The sequence below is a fragment of the Diorhabda carinulata genome, chromosome 9, assembly GCF_026250575.1.
Source record: "Diorhabda carinulata isolate Delta chromosome 9, icDioCari1.1, whole genome shotgun sequence".
NCBI lineage: Eukaryota > Metazoa > Arthropoda > Insecta > Coleoptera > Chrysomelidae > Diorhabda > Diorhabda carinulata.
Window position 1 is genome coordinate 18,535,893 of NC_079468.1, and position 26,347 is coordinate 18,562,239.

General features: G+C 31.8%; 1 protein-coding gene across 1 annotated transcript in view; it reads right to left on the minus strand.

Moving 5' to 3' along the window:
• Positions 1-25,426, minus strand: part of LOC130897932 (cholecystokinin receptor) — a 142,627-nt gene extending 117,201 nt beyond the window's left edge. Inside the window, exon 1 of the mRNA XM_057806918.1 lies at positions 25,328-25,426. The gene's annotated coding sequence lies outside the window, so the exon portion shown is untranslated. The remainder of the gene's footprint in view (positions 1-25,327) is intronic.
• Between the last annotated feature and the right edge of the window lie 921 nt (positions 25,427-26,347).

Sequence of the window (26,347 nt, forward strand, 5' to 3'; positions counted from 1 at the left end):
CTCTGGGCTCTTTTCGATACAGTTGGATACAGTTGATGTAAATTTATTATTTTCTTCTAATAAATTTATTTGTTGAAGAAACGTTTTTGATTTTGATCAAAGCAATAAATATTGATTTGGAGAATTGTGTCCAGGAATAGTTTTAGTTTGTTTGATTTCTATTATCAATTTAATCCATAATGTGTTCCGTTCGTTAAACAGCGTTCAATTTCAGTTTCAGTTTAACTGAAGCCGAATACCCCTCCCTGAGGAAGAGTCTTCAGTCTGAGAAGTATGGATACCCAGGTTATTCACTTTTCAGCATGGGATTTGAAAATAAAAACGAATTATTGATTTCGAAGAATATTCATCTGAATAAAACGCTTTTATGGAAAGTGTATTAGTAGTAGAAAAAATTAAAAGGCTAAGGTTATGTTAAAATAATAACTTACGTGTCTGAAAAACCACTGCAAATGATGAAAAGACAAACTCATGGAAAGGATGGTCAAATCATAACATATCAAATAAACATACACATATTGCATCATTAGAATTTGATGTCTAGTTGTAAATATGAAAAGCAAAATTAATGATACTGAAATCATATTACATAAATTTTCAAAATATTTTCGTGTGTATACAATAAAATAACGAAAAACCAGAATATTGCGTTGGTAATTATAATTAGAAAGAACACGATACATCCGAGCTCCGAACTAGGATTTCTTGTAGTTGTACAGGTTATAGAAAAAAGTCTAGCTTAAGCGTTACTACAGTGATGAACATCTGCGAATTTCCAGATAAAGTCAGGTACACAGTAAGCGAAAAACGTGAATCATTTTCAAATTATTTAGAATACTGCCAAGTTATAAATCCATATCTCTCTATCTCCCAGAATTTCGACTACAGCAATATTATCCATTTCAATATTAGAGAGCTTATGAATAAAAATTTGATAATTATGGATTTGATTATCCACAAGTGTTCACAACCATTTTCCAGAACATTCCAGATGATTTATCAGCAAAAAAATCAGCTCGTGAGTTATTGTTTACATTATGAATAAATTCCAGGGGTAATGAATAGAATAATTAAGTAAATTTTATGGCCGCCCTACCAACAATTCGTTGGAGATAGAAATATTTGCAATATAAATTCACGTTTAATGCTGCTCTGTATGTGGTATAGTATGAATAAGTATATTCTAATAGACATAAACTGAAATTAGTAAGCTACATCATCGATATATAAAAACATTCGAGTTCAAGCGCCAGTGGCAAAGGAATCATTATTATTTATAATATTCTGATATAGTTATAATTTTAAGCATTACTTTTGAATTATAAATTCTGATTTTCAAAACGATGCAAGACGGATTCAAATCACAAGGACTGTACGGCGGATGAACCATCAATTCGATGTTTAGCCTGTTCAAAGAAGTTTTTGTTCGAACTGTTTTATGAGAGCTCGCATTATTGTGGTCTTCTTCGATTGGTTTTCCTGATGTTTTCGAATACTCATGGTAAAAAAATGCTTGTGTAACATGTCCAGTTATTCCAACAAAACAGCTTATAGCAGTCTCTTGGAGCACCGTAATTGAATTTTTCCAGTATTTCCTTGCATCAATCGACCAAAGCTTCTCCTTGAGCAATGGACAAATTATGCTGTATCCAACGCGAAAAAATCTTCTTGATAGCCAAATATTCGTAACTATAAAGTGACACAAAGTATTGATATACAGTCGATAATAGAATTTGTTTATCAGAATGTATTTTCAAAGGACTAAAAAATATTTTGAGTTAACATTCCGTTTAGATTAGAGTAGATAACAAATATTTCAGACGGTCTGAATATTCGTCTTTCCAAAGTCGAAACTTCAACGAAGTAAAAGTTATTGGAATCTGGATACTGAAATTTGAAGTTTCTAGAACAAACCACATAATTAACGAGAATTCGTAATACTCCAATAAATTTGGTCAAGAAAGAGAAGTTGCCCAGTTAGGTCGTGTTACTAGATGTACCAAAGAACTAACATAAATAGTTAATAACGAATAAATATTTGAAAAAATTGAAAACTGTCGATATTTTTCGAATACCATGTCTCTAACAAAAATATAATCGACTGCCAATTATTCCACATAATTCTGTGATAAATTCTTCTGGACTAAACTGTTGTAACCGTTGGTCATAAAAATACTGAACAAACTATTCACACTACACCAACACTTAATATTAAACTATCTGACGCACGTTTTGATAACCAAGGGCCATTTATTGGTGATGATTTTCGTTCAATGCATGATAATGCTGGACCACACAATGCGGCAGATGTCCTGAATTGCCTAAACGAAGTAGGAATTCATACCCTGGACTGGCCACCAAGAAGTCCAGATATGAATCCTATCGAGCTTGTCTGGGACATTTTAAAACGCCGCAATCATCGTCGAAATCCATCTCCTCAAAATTTAAATGAGCTTGAGCAAACGGCATTAGAGGAATGGGAGAACATACCTCAAGAAGTGACACAGCTCCTAATTGAAAGCATGCCCAGGAGAATGTTAGCAACAATTACATCCAGAGGCGGAAATACACGCTACTAGCGTTTTTTTTAAAGGAACATCATTGTTTAGAAGGCAAGTTTTATTTTTAAGAAAATTTTTTTTTATTCAAAATCACTCAAAATTACTACACATTTCTTATTATTGCGTCAAAATGATTGAAAAGAATTTAAGCAATAACAATATTATTTTGAATTTATTGAACAAAGAAATATTTTCAGAAATCGGGGTGGTGTGTTATTAAAATATTTTGATAGTTGTCCTCATACATACGAGGGTTGCTACTTAAGTTTTAAGATACATAGAAAAATTTTTTTCAAAAATATTCTCCATGAATATCAATACCAATTGTTTAAGCAGTTTTTTCATTCCGATGGAGGTACCTTCAGGTATTATTCCATTATTAGAGAAAATCACATGATGGCTATGGAAATGCTCGTAAAATAGTGATATTTTATCTCTTCACAATCATCTGCTCCCTTTAACGCATTATTGCCAATGTACGAAAAAGTGGATTTTATTTTATTACTGCCTTCAGATTCTACGACATTTTCTATGTTAATTTGGGTTCTACTCTCCCACACTTTATTCCGAATGAATTGTTTGAAGGGTTAATTCTCTGTTTCTATTTATAGTTATCACAGCAATTTCTGGCAGTAGGGTTATTTATTGTTCAAGGGACTCATAATTGCTGAAATTAACTTTGAAATAATTCTTGAATAATCAGAAATTATTTTAACAACATTGTGGCTTTACTGTTTGTCTCATTGAATTTGATGTATTCGTATTATGCGTTTTCTGGGGTATTCCATCCATATATAATTGTATAGTTTGAATTCTACTGCTGACAGTATTCATATTGATATTTTGATATTTTCCTGCGAGATAGACAACTCACATTTTTTTATACTGTATATTTACTAGAGATTTTGTGGAATTTTGTAAAATTGAGTTAAGCTGGTAGATTCACAAACCTACTCACATGTGCGAGTATTAATTTTCCCATTTCTTAAGTTGTTTGGTGTTATATAAAAAGGTTGGTAATTGCTCTGGAGTCGTTTTCAGCTGCAAAAGATGAAACTTAATATGAGTTAATATCTAGTCGTGACCGTTCTTTCTGTATTTAAACCTTATTTGACATCTCATTAATTTAATCCTGATTCAAAGTATTTTTCGGGCAAATCGTATAATCAGAAAGCTGAAGTCTCTTAATTTTATAATCAAATTCAGAGTATTGTTTTGATTATTATCAAGTATTTACTCGAATCTATCAAGGCTCACTGGCGGTAGACTATACACTACCGAGTGTGAATATGATTCACACGTCCAATGTCGAAGTACTATTTTCAAATATATTTGAGTGCTCAACACGAGAACACCGATATCAGGCACCGATATATTATAGGGCTTTAGTAATTAGTTTCAATTCTATATTTCATTATATGGGTGATTCCGTTCTAACTGTGATTTTTTGTATTCAAAATCTCAAGATTTTAAAATTTAACTTTTCTAACTTTTTTATGCATATTATTCATCTATTTTACTGTAAAAATAAAACTCTAAGAGGAATTTACTACAACTTCAAAGTATCACGAGCAAGACACAAATGTCGGATTTTGAGTTCCACGGTACTGACTCATTTATCCACGGTACTGACATGGTAACTTAAGATATTAAACAACAAGTGCATCAATTTTCCTCAGTTTGATCATAAACATTAGAATTTATAAGGTAATTAGTTTAAATCATTTGTTACGACAAAAAAAATTAATAATTTATCGGTAAATTCTAGGAATGGACATGACACGGTACTGACATTCAAGTGATGTAGTATAAGTTTTCTTTAAGTGGCAAGTTATATTGTATAAAAATAATGTTTAAATATCTTAAGAATTATTCAATTAACACAAAATTTTTATTAATTGATTATTAATTAATGACTAGTACAAAAAAACAATACAGGACATTGAATATCACAGTTAGAACGGAATCACCCATATATCGTGTCATATTAGTGGGGATGTTACATACTCAATGAATATAAACTTAAAACGACAATTGATGAAAACTTACGATGCGACCAAAGATGTTATTTGATGAATACCGTTTGAATTTTATGAAGCCAACTTTGGACATTATCAAGTAAAAAGTCCCCTTATTATGACTGTGTTTAATAGAGTGCGGTTTGAAACATAAAAAAAAGAATGGCTATTAATGTGGAACTATCACGGAGTATTAAGTTTCATACCGAGTCTCAAACAAAAATATAGTACATATGGAATCGTTTTACATACACACGACGTTGTTGAATATGGTTGAGTTGATGATTCTAAAAATTGTGTTTTGAATACTCATTGTTCAATAAAGAAGCGATTGATTATTATGTATATATATGTTAGCAGTAAAGATGACTTAGTACTAAATGTATTGCTTCTTTGCACTGAAAAATTTCCATAACCTGTGCATAAAGTTAAAAAATAGTCCCACAAAAACAATTTGCTCTAAATCATGAAAACTTATCATTTAAGTTGATTGAATTTGCACATACCTTATTAAGTATGCCTGCCTCCCTCTCATTGTGGGTTCAATCCTATAGAAATAGTTTGATATACATTAAAAGCATAACTACGCAAATATATTCATTCACCTTCTTTTAATGAGGTAGTGATCGAAAATATACATCGAGTTATATCTGAATTTTACAATATAAAAAAAATTGATTTGATAAGTGATAAAAAAAGAAAATCATCAATCTATTCTACGACCTTACTTTTCAAATTAATATTTGATGAGAGCAATGGAGTGATAAAAGACATTTGCTTTATTTATTGAATGTTATGGGTCAAATGAAATATGGATACGAATAATTAAATTCAATATTTTCTCATTAGCAAAAAATGTCGATGACAAAAAATTGGTTATTCTTTAACACTTACAAATAATTTTCTCTTTGGGTTTACAGAGCAAGTTGTAACCAACAAAAAACTTTGAAAAGCTTTTTAAATCTATTTTTATAGACTTGTTATTTTCAAAATGAGAAGGCAGAATTTTCTATTATTTCTCTTTCCACCGAATTTTTTGCTTTTTCAAGTAAAAAATCTACTACATAAAATTTTACCTATTTTTCTATAATGCTATTTAAACATAACCTTATCCGTTGATAATCATTTTGATTGGGTATTTTCGCGAAAATTCACTCAAATTTTCCAATTCAAACTTCAAATACTGAATGTACTTTTGTGAATACCCCTCAACTTTCGTGTGGAACGTACTTAAATGTTTGATAACTAACTTGTTTGAACATTCCAATATACTGTACATTGGAATTTTCATGAGTTTCTTTTGATATTATTCGTGAGCGCTTTTCTTTATTTACGAATTTATTCTTCTACCTTTGATGGTTTTTTCATCCAATTCGCTTCAAAGATCATAATTTCGTGCGGATTTCTTATTTACTTTTTTTAAGGAACACTCAACTACCGTTGGGACTATTTTTCATCAATTTTATATCAAAAGCAAAAGGTTATACTCAGAACTATTTTGACCATAAGAGAAACGGTGTTGATTAATTCCTCACGGCAATGCCCTTATTACCTGATTACTTTGTCATAGGATTCTCCGAGATCCTGAATAGTTTAACATGAGAAATATAAGACAACTGCTTTATTTGTTTTTATAAGTTTTTTGCGAGAAATTCTTTTGATTTTTATATGTTTATCTCTTTACACATTGAGTCGCTCGAAAATTCATCGTAATCATTCACTATTGTATTTTTGATTTGGTCCTATTTTAGACCCTTTTTCTTCATACTCCTCGTAATTTCTAGCGTATCATAATCACTTCTATGTTCTTATTTTTTCACTCCATCTAATATACTTAATTCTTTTTCTTTGAATTCTTCTTGTAGTTATAAGCATTTTCGTTTACATTCTTCATTTCTCAAAATTTCCTCTTTGTTTTATAATATGAGGTTTCTTTGCCTTAATCTTCAGTCTGTTAGTTACCTGCATCGAGTTCTCGGTACATGATCCCGTCAGCTTTTTTCTACTACCTGCTTCTCGTTTTCTTCATTTATATTATGTGATAGTACACGATAGTACAGATAGTACATGATAGTACAGAATCTTCCTTGGATATTTCTTTCCACACAGTTCATGTGATCATCAATTTGTACCTTAGTATCCTGCCTTTGTCTTAACTTCTTGTTTTTTTTACCACGTTTTTGTGTAATTTTTGAGATCCGTAAGACACATTTTCTTAGTTATACTTCTTACCTCACCAATATCTAGTTTCAAATTCATTCAGTTATTCTCATGAATTACTACACCCAATTCTCAAGTACATTTTGGTCCAATAGACTGATTTCTTGGCATCTATCAACTACTGAATCGCTTTTTTTCATTTTTGCGGACATTCTGTTTCCTGAAGTTTGTATTTTAGTCTTATAAACTTCTTTCTAATTTCTTCTGATCTCTCTGAATTCATTTCCCATATAATCTTTGCTTCAGATTCCATTATTTCATTTGGTCTGTTAAGTTCTGTACGTCAAATGATATTTCATTGGAGGTAAATGTTGCTAACTTTTATGACGAATGAAGTTTGCATTAAATATGATTCTAATTCCAATTTCAAAGAATTTCCATTAATTCATATTTGCCGTAGAAAATTATGAGTGATGAAAAAATCTATATTTGATATATACTTGAAATTTTTCTTGTTTTCAGAGTTGTTTTATTGATATCAATACATCTAAAACATCTAATTCATCTTTCAGCTTCATTGGATGTTTTTTAGATTTAGCTTCAATAATTCTAATATTTCAGTTTTCGAATATAATTCGTGAAAAACCTAATTCATCAAAGTCTAAGTAAAAAACGATATGTATTCAAACAACTGAGCTTTGTTATTGTAACTATAGAAGTTCTCAAAGTCACTATAATTTATTAGCCTTCTGAGAATATAATAAGTGTTCGATAGAATTCAACACAATTACGTGAGTCACGTTCATGGACTGCTGCTATCTAATGTTAGCATACTCGTAAATTTCAAAAATATGTTGTAAAGTATTAGCTCCTAAATTGAATTTTTATCGATAGTTTTTTATCTTCAAACCCTCTTTTCATCTTAAATGTGTGTCGTTGCCAATATTTCTGAGCTTTAGTCAAAATATACGAAAAAGAAATTGAAAATTAATATCACTAAAATCTTTGATATGAAATTGAAATGAAATTGTCATCGGTATTAAAAAAGGCTTCTCTGAAACTAAGGTCCTAGATCAGTTAGATATTGTTATAGTGCATTTATTCTCATGTACGTCAATTTTTCCATGATATTCCATCTTTATGATTATATCTTTTTCTTGTGTTTGTTTCATGTTCTAAATAATGAGGGGTTCAACAATTATTACCAAGCATATATCAGTGATTCACCTAAAAACCAGTTATCCTCTATGTTTTTGAAACTATAATCTATTATGTCGAAAAGTTGAAAGTGTGAAACCGCAAACTTCAATAACCTAGATATTACTTTGTTTATTAGAAATAATTATGAATAATCATATGGGGGATTTGATAACATTAGAGTTGAAAAAGTAACAACCCGTCTTATTCACTCACTAATATTCTAGTGATGAAAAGATTTGGCCAAAGATTGATCACTGCTGTTTAATTTCTGAACGTCAGTAAACGTGATTCATAAATATATAAATCACGATCAGGTAAACTCAATCATATTTTCCGAAAAGAGTTGCTCGTAATAATTAAACATATGCATATATTCTACGTCGCTTTTGTATTTGTTTAATTAAAACGGTATTGGCAATTAAATCCCATCAGTAGATAACAAAGTGAATATTTACACATCTTTGATTGTTGCAAAAATGATATGATATTACTAGCGGATGTTTAGTAAGGTTCGATTTATGGATTTTTGTGACTTGTTCCTTTCCTAAATCTTCATTTCTGTGATTAGATTTCCATATTTGTTGAAAGATTTCTTAGTAAAATCATTGGAAGTTGATTAGGAAATTGTAAGAGAAATAGTTGATGATTTTCGAATTTATGTTGAGCAAACATCATATAAACAAATCTGTCTACGTCTATTCATCAAATCCCATAATTATTTCTTAATAAATCAATTTACAATCAACATCAAATTCAAGTCTCCAATTCCAATCTCTAACAAGGTTCTAAATAAAGTGATGAATTTATCTGAATCGTTTATTCAACTCATTGTATGAAAAGCGTTTAAAAATTAGCATAATAAAAATATAGGACTCAAGTACTCAAGATTTTGAAGGGAGCAATTACTTGAATGCACAGATCCTTTGTTCAGCGACTGCCGTTAATATATCAACTTAACTAGCGAAAGCGAATATAATTTACAAAAACTGTATATCAAATAACTTGACATCGCTCTGGCAAATTTTAATGGAAGGCTTAAATCCTGAATACGTGGCATACATTTTCGAATGATTTTATGAGTGGGAGTTTTGTTGGTAAAATTTCAATTAGTTTCACCATTTAAATGTAATTGACATTCTGTGCTCTCCTAGCTCTTTGTCCTCGATACCTTTTAAATCGCTTAATAGATGGAATATGGGAAAATTCCTTGTTCCAAGTAAGTGAACCCAGGAACAAAATTATACGTGTAATAATTTTGAACAATATTTTTATCATATCTCCATATTGCAATATTTTGGATTGAGAGCAAACTCAACATAAAATTTTTTTGAATGTTTGGAAATGCAAATTTTCATATACTTGAATTCCCAAAACAGAATTATAAATTTCGCTCATATTGTTATGAATGTATTTCCGCCCTAGAACCGGTTTTTGTCTAGATGTATCGAAATTTTAAAACTTACTTTGTATAAACCGCGGAATCCGTTTCATGTTTTAGATCCGTTTTTATAACAAGCGGTTTATTTGCATTGTTTCTATTGAATCATTTCTAGGAAAGTCTATGTATTTATTTTTTTCGTTTGAGCGATAGTTAATATCCGATTTCCGTTCTAATTTTCTCAGGATTATCATTCATCTCAACATAAATTAGTATGAAAATCAAGTCGCAATTTCGTCTTAGATCGGATTTCCTTTATTTTTATCCCGTTTTTTATTTCATTCATCCAGATCTCAAAAGATTCATCGAAATTACTGATGTTCTGTATAAACACGAACAATAATGTCGCGATAAAATGAAATGAATATTAATGAGAAAATTGCCTCTTAACATTACAACCATTCCATTTTGATGCATTCCAAAGTAATTCTCATAAAGAGATGTTCAAAGAGCTAAGCGCTGGAAGTAACACCTTCATAAAAGAGCTTTTACTTGACGGTTTTGTGAATTAACTATTCTTTGTTAAGATCTTTTAATGAAAGAGTTCAAGTAGCTGTGGATGAAATAGATAATCTTATGACGAGATCACTAATTATATTTTTTTATAAGATACGCTATTGCAAGGATCTTTCTATTTTGTCAAGATAAAACGGTTTGAGAAACAGAAAATTCGACATTGTAAAATTTTAAGACACAAATTATCAGCTCACCAGTATCTGGTTGTTTGACAGCGTCAATAGCAGTACACGAATAATGTAAAAGCCCACTGGATTTTATTCTAGTACATTTTTCGTTTAAACAGTACATAAATGGGGAACAATTATTTACACTCTGGAGAAAAACTATATAACGTTAACAACTACGAGTATAATTCATGTTTCCAAGAAAAATCCAAAAATTTTATCGATTTTATTCTTACACGAGGATATATTGAAAAATTCTTAGCCTACTATAGAACCAAACAAAATTTCAATGTCAAAATATTTCATCACTCAACAACTCAACATATTCTCCTCTTAATTAGATATATCTACAGATTTTATCACCTCTTCGTTGGAAGAAAATTCGCGACCTTTTAACGTTTTTTGCAGTTAAGGAAAAATATGATTGTCGGACGGAGCCAAATCTGGTGAATAAGGGGAGTGTTCTAGTGATTCTAACCCTAAATCACGAATTTTTTGCATGGCAATATGAGATTTGTGTACCGAGGTGTTGCCCTGCAAAAACAAAACACCTTTGGATAGCTTTCCGCGTCTTTTCTCTTTAATATTTTGGGACATGAAACTTCTTTTGTCTTGGAGAACCAGAGTGTCGCTATTCTATCGATTGTTGCTTTGTTTCTGGATCGTAGAAGTGTACGCAAGTCTTATCCATAATAACAATTCTACCCTTGCACGCTTTTGATCAACATTCAAAAATTTGGGGATCCATTTTGCAGCAATTTTTCTCATTTCCAAATTGACGTGAACCATATGATGAACGCGTTCGTATGAAATATTCAGTGCTTCAGATATCCGTTTTAGACCAATTCGACGGTCTGATAAAATCAAGTCATAAACTGCACCGATATTTTCGGGGACTGACACAGAAACTGGCCTTCCCGATCGGTCATCATCTTCACAATTTCGATGAACATCTTTTTTCTTTTAATTTATTGCATAACTCTGGTTTACTTTTTTGACATCAAACTTTACACTGACACTTCAAATAATTTATTGTTCGTTGCTATGGTAACGCAATATTTTGTTTATGCATGGAACTGGTCTAGGCTAACTAGATATCAATACATCTTCGTAAAATCACACGATTCTGTAGACTCAGAAGCTGCTTTAGTCTAATTGAACATTGTGAAATATTGAATTATAGGAGACTGCTCAGAAGTTTTCAAAATCGATATTTTCGAGATTAGTCTTCAACGTATAAATACATAGGTACGACTGGAGTGTTAGCATTTCAACCGATTGAAGTTGTGGTTCATCCATCTTGAGCTAAGATTGGTACAAGTGCTCTAGATATTTGTGGGATGTTTCGATTATCATTTTCGATGTATTTCTTTCAAAGTTTTTTCCCAAATTCTGATATTTCTCATATTGGAATGAATTTCCGGTTGGCTGAGACTCATTTTTCCAATATTCTGCTGGCGTGTCTCATGTTTTTGAATCGTGATATTTAACTTATTCTCAATAATCGGGTATAAGAGCTAATTGCTTTACTGAAGCTAGTAACAATAATGCTTTGTTGATAAGCTATCAGCACTAATATTGTCGGCATTAACAGAAATATGTTATTCATAGGCTGTTACTTAAATTTTGAATTATGGCAACACTGATGTGAATATCTGATATTACCAACTTGAAATATGACATTTTTAATAGTGGATGATTAATGGAACGTGTTGTTATAAGAGTGTTATTTGAGTAGTTCACAGGTGCCTGAAACTTTGATCTTGGTCAAAAATGGAATTAAATCTCAATATTTTTATTCGATGATTATCTATGAAATTTGACGTGGATTAAACCGATAGCAGCACGCCGTTTACGTCGCTTCGACTTATGGTGATAAAGCATCGTTTCGAGCAACCGTATTTTGATGATTTTCTGAATCCAATCGTGGTCGTACTTCGCTACAGGATGAAAAATCTGCTGATGTGCAGGAAGCGCTTCGAAACAAATGGTCGAGTATTTTTACGGTATAACTGGCATGGCCACCGTTTCATTAGACCAACGTAGAACCGTCAATTTTGAATACTATACCAGAACTTGTTTGCAAATAACGAATCATTCGATTCGTATAAGCAATTGACAAGGTTTCATCACATTCCACTACTATTTCTAGCTTTTAGCTTAGTCACATTCAGTTAACTTGGTCATTCTACCATTTTTATGGATTTATTTATTTATTTCACCCCACACCTGACCTATTTATGTACAACTAATATCTAGATTTGATCACATTTTATATTTCGTCACATTCTTCACCATTTACTATACACAACCAATCCATATTTCACATACACTACTTTTAAACACTAATTTAATATTGATTACTCGCGATTCGAATTTATTATTTCAGCTGGATAAACGAGAACTCAAATCGATATTAATAAACAAAAATTAGTATTCAGTGGGTAGTGCAAGTGAAATAACAATTATTTTGTTATAATAAAAAAATAATATTACAATATACATCAAGATTCAATGAATAATATAGTAATAAAAATATTTTGAAGACGTTCTTAAGCGGTGGTTTAAATGGGTCTAAATTGGAAATGCAAATCTCAACTTTTTCTATACATAACTATTGAAAAATGAATTAGTTTTTTCAATTACCCATCATGTCCATATAAAGTGTCTCTCTGAATGGACTATTCTGTTATTTTTGTCAAGAAATCGGATTATAAAATAATCAAAAAGTCAAATTGAATATTTCGGGATTAAATTTGAAAAACCTACTTCGTTATGAAAAAACGCTGCTATCGTTTCCAATGTTGGTTATCTGTTTTCATTATTTCTCTCTCCTAATACTGGAATAGGCGGGTTTATATTACAGCTTATTTTCTTTTATGACACATCCAATTGAGGACGTAGACAGTGCTGTAGTGAAAATCTATTGATTAAAATAAAAATCATCTTTTTCAGTTATCTATTTCAGTATCCAGGCTCTATTAAATAAAAGGAAGGAAATATTTTAACCGGGTCACTGAAGTAACTAAACTATTCAATGTTTATCCTCATAAAAAAATTTCAAGAGGTAAAAGGTGACTATTTTCAAAAATGTTTGCTGCTGAGCTCTTGTCTGCTTCTGAGTTTAGATACTTGAGGAATGTAGACGGCCAACTAAATCAGAATAGAAGCAATTTTTTATTGTAACAGTCCTCTAGATTACATTATTAAAAATTTATTCGGCACTTTTACCAAAAATGTGTAGGAAGTTTCAACGCCAAACAATTTAATAAAATTTATTGAACGAAATAATTCAATTCAATTTAAGAGTTAAACGATAATAGAAGATTCGATTGGTAATTTCACTATACAATTTTTTAATTTTAGTCAAAGATTTATCATGAAGATTTTTAATAAATTAACTATGTAGTGTTGTATCTACTCGTATAACAATCAATTAAACTACACTCAATTCGAGAAACAAAATTTTCTTAATAATTTACTTTACAATAAGAAAACTATCATTCAAACAACTATCAATGAGTTATTATGTTTTAGATAGGATGATATCGTTGTGATTTATTTTAGTCAAAATCTTCTTCTTACTTTAAATTAAAAACTAACTAAAGAGGCTTAAATAATCTAGACTCAAGCATAAATGCAAACGACGTGGCTAGTGCCATTTATGCAATGTTTCCATAGTCGAAAACATTTTTCAAATATTCAAATATTTTTATTGAAAAATAAAAACATTTTAGTATAATTACTAACCTTGAAAATTTATACTAAAATATTGTAAAATAACATCTCATATTAGTAAATTTGCTCAATTGTCCAAGGAACTTACTCAAAGTGCATTATAATTTTAATTCATTTAACCTAATCAGAAGTTTTAGCAGTCATATGTTTCGCGAAACAATTGTGATTTTACAAACATTTTTCGCTGTGTACTCTTCGAAGCTATTAACTATCCAGTAACAGAAGAAGGTTAGTTTTTGAATAGCACTCCTACTACTAACTCTGATAAACTTCTAGTTCAGAAACATTCGGAGTAAATCAACACCATCATCAAAATCTCGAACTGCTTATAAGATTGCAATATCCAATTCTCAGTGCTAAAAACTCCCTTTTAACTTGCCACTATACTTCTTATATCAATTACCACTATCCATCTTTCATTTTACCAATCAATATGGCTTATTCACTGTATGGAGTTTTATTGGAAGCCCAATAACTAATGTTTTCGGCATTTGAACATGCTTAAACTGATATTTGGTTATCTGAAAAGAATGGATTCATCGATGGCAAGTTTTCAAGTATTTCAGTTGAGTACGCCACTGTCATATTAGTCATAACTATTTCCTGAAGCATTTTCATGGTATTTTAGTAGATTAAAATGTCGACAAACGCAAAATAAGTCGTGAGAATAGTCACTTAGGGATTGAGCGTGAAATGAAGTTGGTTTTATTAAGATTATATACAAATGTGTTGAATTTTTTTCTAGTTAGATAATCTTCACCGTTAAATGGCCAGGTAGAAAACACGAAACAGTGTATTTGCATATTTTTAAAGAAACAGTAACTGAATTATGCGAATCTCCACATTTTGATATTACAGAAGAATACATTTCAGTATAAACATGTCTATTCGTCAATTTCTCTTTCTGGAAATGTTTTTGTGCAAATTTACTTGAATTAGTTCTTCTACTCTGTCTTTTTTTCAGATGATTAATACCTCATACTGAAAGTTTTGAAAAGAAACTATTGTCAAGAACTAGTTTGGGTTCGCTTCCCAATATCCAATTTGAATTGTCACAAATATGCAAACCCAGCCTCAGTCCTATTTTACATAAAATTTCCTGCGTTGTATCGAAATTAATAGCATCAGTAATTATAATAATGTTTGCATTTATTAGTGTAATCTACCTGTAGAATTTTCCTATCATTCAATTTGATTTACAAAGTTATAGTCCATTCATCTAAGAGATCGATAATGATTCCTTATTTTTTCTCAGGTTATCTCCTCGAATTTTACATATTTATATGTTTAATCCAGCTCGCGAAACGGGTCTTTAGGTTGGCCCTGTCCAGCTACAATGGAATTTTAAAATTCGGCGAATTCGCAACGCCACCTATTTTTTTTATAAATGGCGGACGCGCCTTTGACAAACTTTTATAGAAGGAAAGTCTATTTTTTTCTTTTTGCTCTAGAGCTTTGTAGAATTCTATTTGTGGTGTATAAATCAGTTTATGTAGCGCAGTAGATCAAGTTTTAAATAAATGGTCGTAGCGAACATAACGAATTAGTAAAAGTAATCAAGAAATTGTTTAAGTGATATTTATAAGTAAATTATAAAAGTTACGTGTATTGTATAGTGTGTGGATGAATTAAGAACGTAAGAGACAGTATTTATTAATTCACCCCAGGAATAGAAAGAGTGAAAATAAATACGAAAAAAGTTACAAGAGTATGCTATTTTGTTGAAGTACCAGTGTATATAAATGTGACCAATTTTTCATATCAAATTTTATAGAGCGATTGTAGACCATTTTGATACTACGACGGCTGGGTGTTACTTAAGCTTTGAGATGAAGAAATAAAAACAAATGTTTATAATTGAATATGACTTTATTATTATTTTTCAAAATATTCTCCTTTAAGATCAATACACTTTTGTATACGTTTGAACCCATTGTCGCAGCACTTGATTCCGATTGAAGTACCTCTAAAACATGTAATTTGAACGCATCAACCGCTTCTTCTTCTTATTTTTGATCTGCTGAAAGAAAAGAAATCATTGGCTGCCAAACAAGGACTGTAGTACGGCATATAACCCATAATTTCTATGATTGGTTATATATATGAATTGCATTATATGACAAGATTTAGAAATCATTTTCTTCCAATCGTCTTCCCGCTATTTCTCACATCTGAATAAGTAAATGTTATAGTTGGTTTATTTGATGATCGAGTTTCTTTGGATTGACATTGAAATCATTCTCAGCTGTTCTATGAAGCGGGTAATTGCTGCAGACAATGCCAAACCCAACTTTTATCAGTTTCTTGGTAAGAACGTTATCGGCTTTTCCAGTATTTTTGTGGTAGTTCATTGAGGATAAATAATTCGATTTGTTAAATTAATCAGATTATATTTAATCAAAATAACTCTGCAATCAAATGTTTTACTTTCTTTCAATCGAAACTCTTGAATAATTTCGAAAAATTTACTTGGCCGTTTTTGGCAGATATTCAGGCCGCAAATTATTGGCAACGGTGTCATTGAAGTTTTTACCATCCAACAATTCATAGTCAAAGGTGATAAGTACTTTTTTGGAAAAGTAGTGGTATTTCAATAATTTCATTACATCATTATCTCCATTGAAATATAATTCGTCGATGAATAAGTTTCCGGTCTGACGAATTGTGATTATTGAAGATAATATTTTCATAACTCCATACTGAAAATATTCTTTCCTTCGACAATGAAATTTGCAGCTCTAATTGTTCATTTTCTGAATTTTTTTGATTTAAAAAACCTCCGAGATGTTGAGAATATTGGAAAAAAAAGAATTTCGTATATTTATTACGACCAAAATAGGCAATTACATTTGAAAACATGAAGGTGTCTTGAAAATAGCGAAAAATTTCCATTGACACAGTAAAGATAGATATGAAGGTGATCAGACCATTTCACTAGAACATCATTGCACGAAGAGGATGTGACTATGAGAAAATAATGCCACGTTTCCTCATTATGGAATAAAATCCACCATTAATTGAGTTGGTTTGGCATACATCTAAATCATTTGAGTGGATTCAACGCCGGCGAATGTTATTTGGAGCGATAAAAACGCAAAAGTGGCTGGCATTTTTATGGCATTTATGAATAATCTATTCCCAACAAAACAATTCACCATGTCACAAGTTTATAGAAACGATAGAATTTTGAAGCCAAAGAAAAATATACGATTAAATTTTTTTTCATTCAATATATCAGGGATATATTGCCCAAGATCAGTTGATAGAAAAATATTTTATTTATCATAGTCCAAGATTAATATTTTCAAACTAAATTGACCTGTTAGTTATTTATAACACGTTGTCAGTCAAATAAACATTTTTCCATTTAGGCGACGAATCGTTGCTAACTAAACATCTAGTGGTGTAATTTTATTTAATCCCATAGTTGTTCCTCGAATGAAAATTTGACATTGACGATAATTGCAAATAAACCGCTTAAACAGCTTTCGAGAATCAATGAACAATAATTCATATTGACTCGAAATAACTTTTGGCAATATAATTTTGGTAGACTGTAAACGCAATGTTGACATTTATAACACAATATACGCTTGGTTGATTTAATCACTAACAAGTTAATCAGAAAGCAAAGCACCTACCGTTCAATGGAACAGAAGGAGAAAAATAACTAACAGTGAATGTCAACGCTTATTCTAATTCAATTTAACTAGTAAGTTTGGTATAGAGAATATAATAACGCACTCATCAGGGTCTTCTTATCTGCTGAACATTGAATGATGTTGCGCATTAGATTTGAAATATGCTTAAATAAGCGAAAATATTAGTACAAAGTTATAAATTATAAATTAATCATCGATATTGTTTCCTAAAGGAAGGGAGTTTTATACAGAGTTTGCTAGCGGCGCTGAATTTTGTTAATAGGGGTGTGTAAATATTGATGTAAGCAATAATAACGGTTAGGAGAGGTCTATAATTTATGCTTTCGTACAAAGGGAGGCAAAGAGGTGTGGTAAACATCAGTATTTTGGGATTTCTCTCAGAAAAAGTTTGAAATATCTATATTTGGTTAAGGATTATGTCAATTAGTAATATACTCTGTACCTCCAAATATTCCCGGCTAAATAAAATTCACTATACTAAGATAACTTAGTTTCTTCATTTTCTACATTCTTCACCGCTCCAGGACTTAAATGTGTTTATTCATTCAAACACTAACAATGATTTATTCTGTTTATCTGGTTAGTCCTTTCGCCGTTGAATATTCTAAAAATCTATTTAATTTTATGGCAAATTTACGAACATACGGCACGATGCTCTCAGTTTTTCACATAAGCAGCTTTCGCTTTGTTAGATACGTAGTACCCCCCATGAGTTCTTGGCTCATATAGTATCTCGACAAACTTTACACAAATTTGCAACTCGCTACTTCAATTAAATTTATTATAGTGCAACAACCACTCAGTCAAGTTGTTTTGAAAAATGTCTGAAATTAAATTTAGCGCCGTTATAAAACTTTTTACTGAAGAAAGATTCACACTAACCCAAATCAAAAATAGAAGCTTGTCCATCATTTTGTCTGGAAGCGTTGGCGATATTCATACTGAATACACCACCACTACGCCAACACTCACAATTATACTGTCTTCAGAAACTTTTTACCTTCAGTCTCTGAAGACGATAACTTGGTTATCGAAACGCAGTGCGATCAATAGTACCGGGTGATGAACCTATGGTCTTCCACTCTGATCTGACATTCAAAAGACATTCTATGTAGTGGCATAGGAAAGGAGATATCATGTTAAAGAAGCGAAGGTCACGAAAATCACTTTAAAAGTGACAGCTACATTATTTTTATTTTAGCCATTGACTTTAAGGAATCAAACACAACCGTAAACGCAGCATATTATTTTGTCTTACTAAGACAGATACGTCGAAACATTATCGAGCAAAAAAGCGTGTTAACATCAGCCAAAGTTTGCGCTTGTTTCGTGACAATGCTCCAGTTCACACTACTTCGCTTCTCAGACTGTACACGAACGTAACTTCACAGAGATGAACACCTACCATATAGCCCTGATCTTGTACCGTCCGACTATTTTTTGTTCACAAGGAATCATCGTTCTACTAAACTCATACTTCCGATATGTATAATTCTTAGTGCTACTGTTGTATCGCGTTTTTTGATGTAATAGATGAAAATTGAAAATTTGACTGCAATAATATAACTTTCTCTATAGATATTTAGGAAAATGATACCTTGATAGCCTGAAAATTAATCGAGAAATGACACAAAAATGTTATGAAAACTAGTTATGTTAAGTAACATGAAATTTTGGTATATAGAATATAGAATTCTATAAGCTTTTTCATCAATTCAAACTTTCCGATAACAATATAGACAAATCAGAAATAAATCTACCCCGACCTCTCATATTTACATATATTGTCAATATGATATACCAGGAAATTTTCCGAATTAATTGGATATTAACAACTACTATTCGCTTCATCTTCTCGTAGTACATTGTTTAATTTGTAGTAAATGTATACAATATTCTCTAGTTGTTCAATAATACTTAGAAGCACTATACATTGAGGCTCCTTCATTGCAATAATTTTTGTTTCTTTGGTTTAGTACTCCTCTGTTTTCGTAATTTTCTAGTTAGAGAGATAGATTCAACAATCTTGATACTTATAGATTGTGTTTGGATGGCTGATTCAATCTCTTTTCAAGTAGTAAAAGCTTCACTCACTATATGCTGAGTAAATCCATCTTTTATACCAATTTGCATTGCCACTTCGATTCTTTCATTTGTAGGAATACTGTTGATTTCTCTATACCCTTTTTTACAAGTTTTTTCTGCAAGCTTATTTTCATATTGTGTTTATTAATCGCATCCAACCCCTCACAAAATGTCTCCTCGTACTTCTTTGCAACATTTTTAATCGAATCTTTTTGGTGTTTGAAACTTTCACAATTTTATGGGGGTTTGGGCAAATACATCTGCTCTGACCGGCAGGTAGGTTGTAAGATTATCTTTTTCTGCATGACGAATACATCTTCTCTTATCTAAGTTATGTGCTCAAATGATACCCATTCGGAAGAAATAACGGAAATAAAGAAACCATCAAAAACATGTTGGAGCTTGTGGCAAGTTACAGTTCGCTGACCCATGGTTCATAAATGGTTTTGAACATCGAGCTGCCACAACAAACATAAGCTGCTGATTTATAATTCAACAAATATTTTATTAAACTAATGATGTTGCTGAGTTACATATTTTTAGTTTATAGTTGCATTTATTTTTTTTGATTTATTTGTATATATATAAGCACGGTCAATAATCAATATTGTACACTGTAATTTTAATTGCTAGTATTGTCATTTGCTATTCTAATGAAGTATCTTTTCAAAAGGTGACTTTTGTGGCAGTAATTTTTAATTATGATTAAAAAGAACGAAAATGCTTATACAATCACCGTTATTCTATTTTTATTTTTCTTAATTTATTTGTATTTAGTTATTTTTATGTTTGTTTTTTAGTTTTCATGAGTTTGTTTCTACAAATTGTAACAATTTTTTGACAATTTTCGAAACCTTATACTTATAAATAAGAAATCTGGTTATCAAATAACGAATAAAAGTTTTATTATAAAAATTATTCCACATTCGAATGCTCTCCTTCAATATACTTCCCTTCCCTCGCCACACTCCTTTCAATACGTTTTTTCCATTGGTCGAAGCAGTGCTGAAAGTCTTCTTTGATGACGGCCTATCGGCAGTTATCGGATGCTCATTCGACGATCTGCACGCACAATTTTGATTGATTTTGGTCACTATTTCCGAAGTCACAGGGCAACCTGGGCGCTGGTCATCTTCAATGCTCTCTTGTTGATACGTTGATGCGATTTTTCGTCACACATGGTTTTCGGGACGAGGAAAAACACGTTCGTTTCAAACCGCTACTGCACAAATACTATAATATTGACAGAAACGTGTTTTGGGACATGCCTAGACAATATATCTAGATACCCTATTCTTTGATTTCATGATTACGGCTGAATATTAAAGAAATGAACATAAACACTTAAACAAAGTCAAGAAATTTAATAGCGCAAAGCGCTAATGCTATCTACCTATCGGTGACGGTAACGATCGGGAACAACTTATCAAATGATACATTAAATGGTAAATGTGGAGGTACTAAAAAATTACGAGGTGTATTCATCACTCACCCACTTTTATATGTATTCAAAAGTTGTTATTATTATTTGAAACGAAATTATATAGAATAATTCATACAGTTCCAATTCATTTTTCTCATCTTCATATAACATTTCAATTATTTTTGTTATAAGAAATGTTACAATTTGATGTTTGATCCCAGGACATAGTGGATCTAACTAATTTCATCTACCGCTACCAAGCACAAATTAAAAGCGCTCCAAAACATGGCATCCGCTCCAAAACGTGTTGAGTTTGTAGCATATATGTCACCGAACGATCCGGCTACGGTTGCTCAACGGTTTCCTCCGGTGAATGCGACAAATGTATTATTTTTTCGTAGAAATATTCATTTCAACGAATCTCATTAAGTAATTCCTTTCCTAAAAATATCGTATGTACCGCAATAATTGTCCTGGGTGTATACAAATATCAAATCATCGGTTCGTCAGAACGTCAAGACCTTTTTCATGCATGAAATATGCATAGGCACTCATACTCAATTTTATGATGGTAGTATATAAATATTGATTGACGACGAATACTGATAAAGAGATTCAAAAATAATTTTTTTACTTATTTCTTAATCATTGAACTCACACTAAGTATCTCACATAAATTCAACTCCTCTTAATCGTCAAATGCAAAGTTCACATTCATTGGGAGCAATTGATTTTAATTGCTCCGTATAACTTTTGTTCAAATGTCGGATGAACAAACTGATCTGGAACAATTGAACTTCCGGAGTAGTTCAACCGTAGTTCAATGCATTAGCAAGTGAGGTGATCCTGAAAACTTGATTATACATAACTTAATTCTTCTTTGATGCTGGAATAATGCGACACTATGATTAATAGTTGAACTAATGAGAACTCATATAAATCTACAGGAAACGTCCGCTAACAAAGTTCAATATATTATCCTATATTAGCGACCCGCCTTTGCTACGCAAGGGTAGTAAAGCATATTATGCCTACGTATTTTGTCTGTATTACGGTCGCACCAGTCTGAATTAATATGTGGGTTTGATTTTAATACGATAAAATGTCTACATCACTTGAAACAATTCACCATATATTATCTTCTAATAGTCCCAGAGCTGGCTACAAAAAACAGGGTCGATAAGGGATTGTAAACTGTCGCGGGCAACCTCAACATCAAACGCCACTTCTTAAGGTCAGCACAGGACGGATATGACAATGCCAGCCAGATTTGCAGAACGGAAAAATTAGCTGCAAAACCTCATAACATGCGCGCGTGAAACTTTTTGAAACATGGAGTTTAAATCTCAAATAAGAGCGGTGTAATAGCGCAAGAAGTTTTTCAAACCGGAAAATCCTCATAAGTGATTTAAAGTGCCGGAAAACTCATCGGAAAAACCTAATAACGTGCGCGTGCGAAACTGGGAGCGGTGTGACAGCGCAAGAAGTTTTGCCGGCCAGAAAACCACTGAAAAAAATTGGAGAAAACTTTTCGTATTCGGCTTAATGGAAAATTACTATTAATGTCCCCATTCAAAATATCTCTTTAAGCTACCCGAAATTGAGAAAAAAATCATTAGGATACGATGAAAACTCGCTGAAATATAATCATGTTTTATCGTGCGCGTGATTTTACTTACTTATTTACTCATTTTTTAACTACTCGAGCCGTCGCAAACGCTTCTAATTTTTTTTATTTCATTTATTGCGCCGATTATTTATCGATTGCTTTTGATCAATTTCTTTTTTAAACTTCAGAAGATAGTTACACTTTTTGATAAAGTTGTTCAGTATTAAGTAACAGCTAGTGGTACCCCAAAACCATCCATTCAAACATGGAAAAACAGTTTTAAAAATGCAAGGGCACACTAAAGTAACACTCATATTTATTTAACCGAGAAAACCCACCAATATGTGAAACTTGTAACGTTAATCTAAATGTGAAACACTTATTGTTGAACTGTCAAAAGTACAAAAACGAAAGACTAACTAACAACTTCCCGAACACCATAATTTCTCTACTTAACAATAATTGTAATACCACAAACTTAATCAAATATCTAAAAGATATTTGAAAAGATTCAGCAGCGTTTTCGATAAAAGCTCACAGGTTGTTTGGTTTCTTTCAACACACAAAAAATCGTTATTATAATTCAATCATTTCAGATAAACTTCGACAAATCATATATCATATATCATTTTATCCGTTGGAAAATATCGCACGAAAATCCGTTCAGTTGTTACTCAATTTATCGTGAAGAGACTGACACGGTTCAGTAGTTTGTCTGTAATATTTTTACGAAATAACATAATCGAAGCTGTCTCGTTGAGAAAACGTTGTGAATGCTCGAATTTTGGTGAATGCCCAATGCTTCTCAGATTCTATCTATATTAAACGTCACCATATATTCGACGACAGGAAAGTATTTGCTGTAATCCTGAAAAAATGGAAAAAAAGTGCATCGTTTTAATCTGAAAAAAATACTAAGTTAATTGGTCTGAATCCTTCATTTTTGGAACGAAGAAAAGCTCTTGCTGCTTCCGTTTGTCTAGTGTTTTTTTTGCTGTAAGTTCGCCAAAAACTGGTGTTTTTTATGCATTTTAGTTCACAGCAAAACAAAGTTTGGCAGCATTATATTGAATATTTAATATATGAATAAATACTTATCAACAAATACTGATATGCAGCTTTGAGCTCGTGGTCCCACCATAATTGTGGCGAAGATTCTGGTAGTTGGAATGTAAATGAATTAGAGAAGTCTAGTGCAGATGAAGAGAAAATAAAAAGGAATAATGAGAGGGGAAAAAGGAAGCAAAGTCGGAGAAGAAGGAGACGACAAAAACTGACTGTATGCTATACCTATCTAAAAATGTAAAATAAAGAAACAAATCAAAATTTACATAAAAAAAACAGAAGTTGCCTCAAGACCAAAAGCAAAATCGTGAAAGGGAAAAAAGGGATTCTAAATCTCCTACATCTTCACATAGTACTGGAAAGCGTAGAAAAAGAACATCACTTAGAATGATCAAAGACGGAATTACTTGAAAAAAACCGTCCTTGAAAATTCAGCTCAGTTCTAAGTAGTAGCAATGGAAAAAGCACTGGAAAAAAGGTAAACAGGAGCAAAACCGATTAATGGAACAACGAATAGGCGCTGAGACAGGCAAGACTCTCCTGGAAATCTATAAACACATATTTTCAGACATGTAAGAAATTGAATTATTTTACATTGACACCACTCGCGGGGCTGTTCTAGTACAGTTAACGGTCTCATCTAATTATCCCACTAATTTTACATTAGTTATATAATTTTCTTACCTTATCTTAACATTGAAATGTTTAGTATTTCATGGTATTCTTCTCAACATACCGTATATTTTGTAGAAGTGTTTAACTTTTCTCATTTTGATTAAGTTTGCCGCTCCAATTTCATATTTTATGAGTTAGTATAGGTACTGATAATTTTTTTGTTAACCTTGTGGTTGATATTCAATATGTGGTAATAGGAATACTCTCTTATTATAAATGTGTTGTAATATGATTTACTGCATTTTGATGTCAATAAGCTTCTCGTTTACATCTATGCTTTTTTCTCCTCGCTGCTTTTTTCCTATTCTTTGATTTAATCTCTTCTATTGTGTTTCCTTGTTGCTAATCACAACAATCTTATTGATTTGGATTCGTGTCTTCGTAGACTGGTGAGTTTTCAAAAAAAAATAATTCCTTGATTTTCTTATTTTTTCGAATGGGAAATTGATAACAAATTAATTTCGTCAAAAACCCGAATGTTAGATTAAATAACTCATACGCCACAATACGCTGCAAAGAAATGATCAAACCGATTGATGAAAAACGTAACAAGCCGAATGGCATGTCAAAAACACTTCGTAACTGAGCACTACACCTGGGAGTGTATGAAACAGAAGACGAAGATCCCTAGGAGCAACAGCCATTCCACATTCTAGACTTTCTAAATGAAGTGGAATTAATAGATCAGCTGTAAATACTGGGTTCCCAGTATCGCAGCAAGAAAGGGGGACCAAACAGATCCTTTAGGTCGCAGTGTCTATGATATCTATATACACAATTACATTCCAGATGTCATTAATATCATAAGCATCTATTTTTTCAATCAAGTTTCCACTATACTGTCTAAATATATAATTATGGCAAGTATTTGGACAAAAATGAAAATAAAAACCAACTAACATATCTATAAATGTACTACGCTGTAGTTAATCAAAATAATATCTTCAAAATAGAAGAATATTTGATATTCAACGTTTATCAACATCAATAACTACAAAAAAACTACCTACCAAAGTGAGTATGACGAGAATGTTTCCTGTAACAGCCAATATGAATATAATTGCGTAAAGAGGAATCTGGATTCGGCCCGCTCCATACCATGGCTGCCAATTTCCAGTAACGGGAATCAGTGTTGGTCGAAATAACTCCCGATCAGTGGTTGCTGTGGTGATATTTTCCATAAAAGTTAAGTTATAGCTTGAAAACTCTTCGTTGGTTTCATTCCAATCCATTGTTCACTTCACCTGAGGTTGTTTGTTTGATTTGACGCCAACTTCTTGTTAACAATACCCATTGGAAAATCCCCTCCTTAGTCCGTAGACTTTTAAAACTGAAATAGAGAAAGTACATTAAGGAATAATAGATATTTTCCAATACCACATAAAAAAATAATTCATACGTTCATACGTTCATCATATAGTTCACATCAATTTGGACATGAGAAAAATTGCTGTAGAATGGATCCCCAAATGTTTGAATGTTAACCAAAAGCGTGAAAGGGTAGAAGCATCGCGTTCGATCTGTGCTCGATTGAAAACGATGTAGACTTCTTAAACCGAATTGTTACTATGGATGAGACTTGGGTACATTTCTACAATCCAGAAACAAAGCAACAATCGATGGAATGGCGACACTCCGGTTCTCCAAGACCTAAGAAGTTTCGTGTCCAAAAATCTGCTGGAAAAGTTCTTGCTTCAGTTTTTTGGGATTGCTATAGAGTAATCATGATTGATTTTTTAGATGAGGGTAGAACAATAACTGGAGATTACTATTCGACATTACTGACCACTCTACAGGAGAAAATTGAAGAGAAAAGACGCGGAAATCTATCCAAAAGTGTTTTATTTTTACGGGACAACGCCACTGCACACAAATCTCATGTTACCATGCGGAAAATTTCGGTTTTGAATTACTAGAACAACCCCCTTATTCACCAGATTTGGCTCCGTCCGAGTATCATCTCTTTCCTCAATTGAAAAAAAAGTTTAAAAGAACGAAATCGACGGAACAATAAATCCAACCAACTTTTC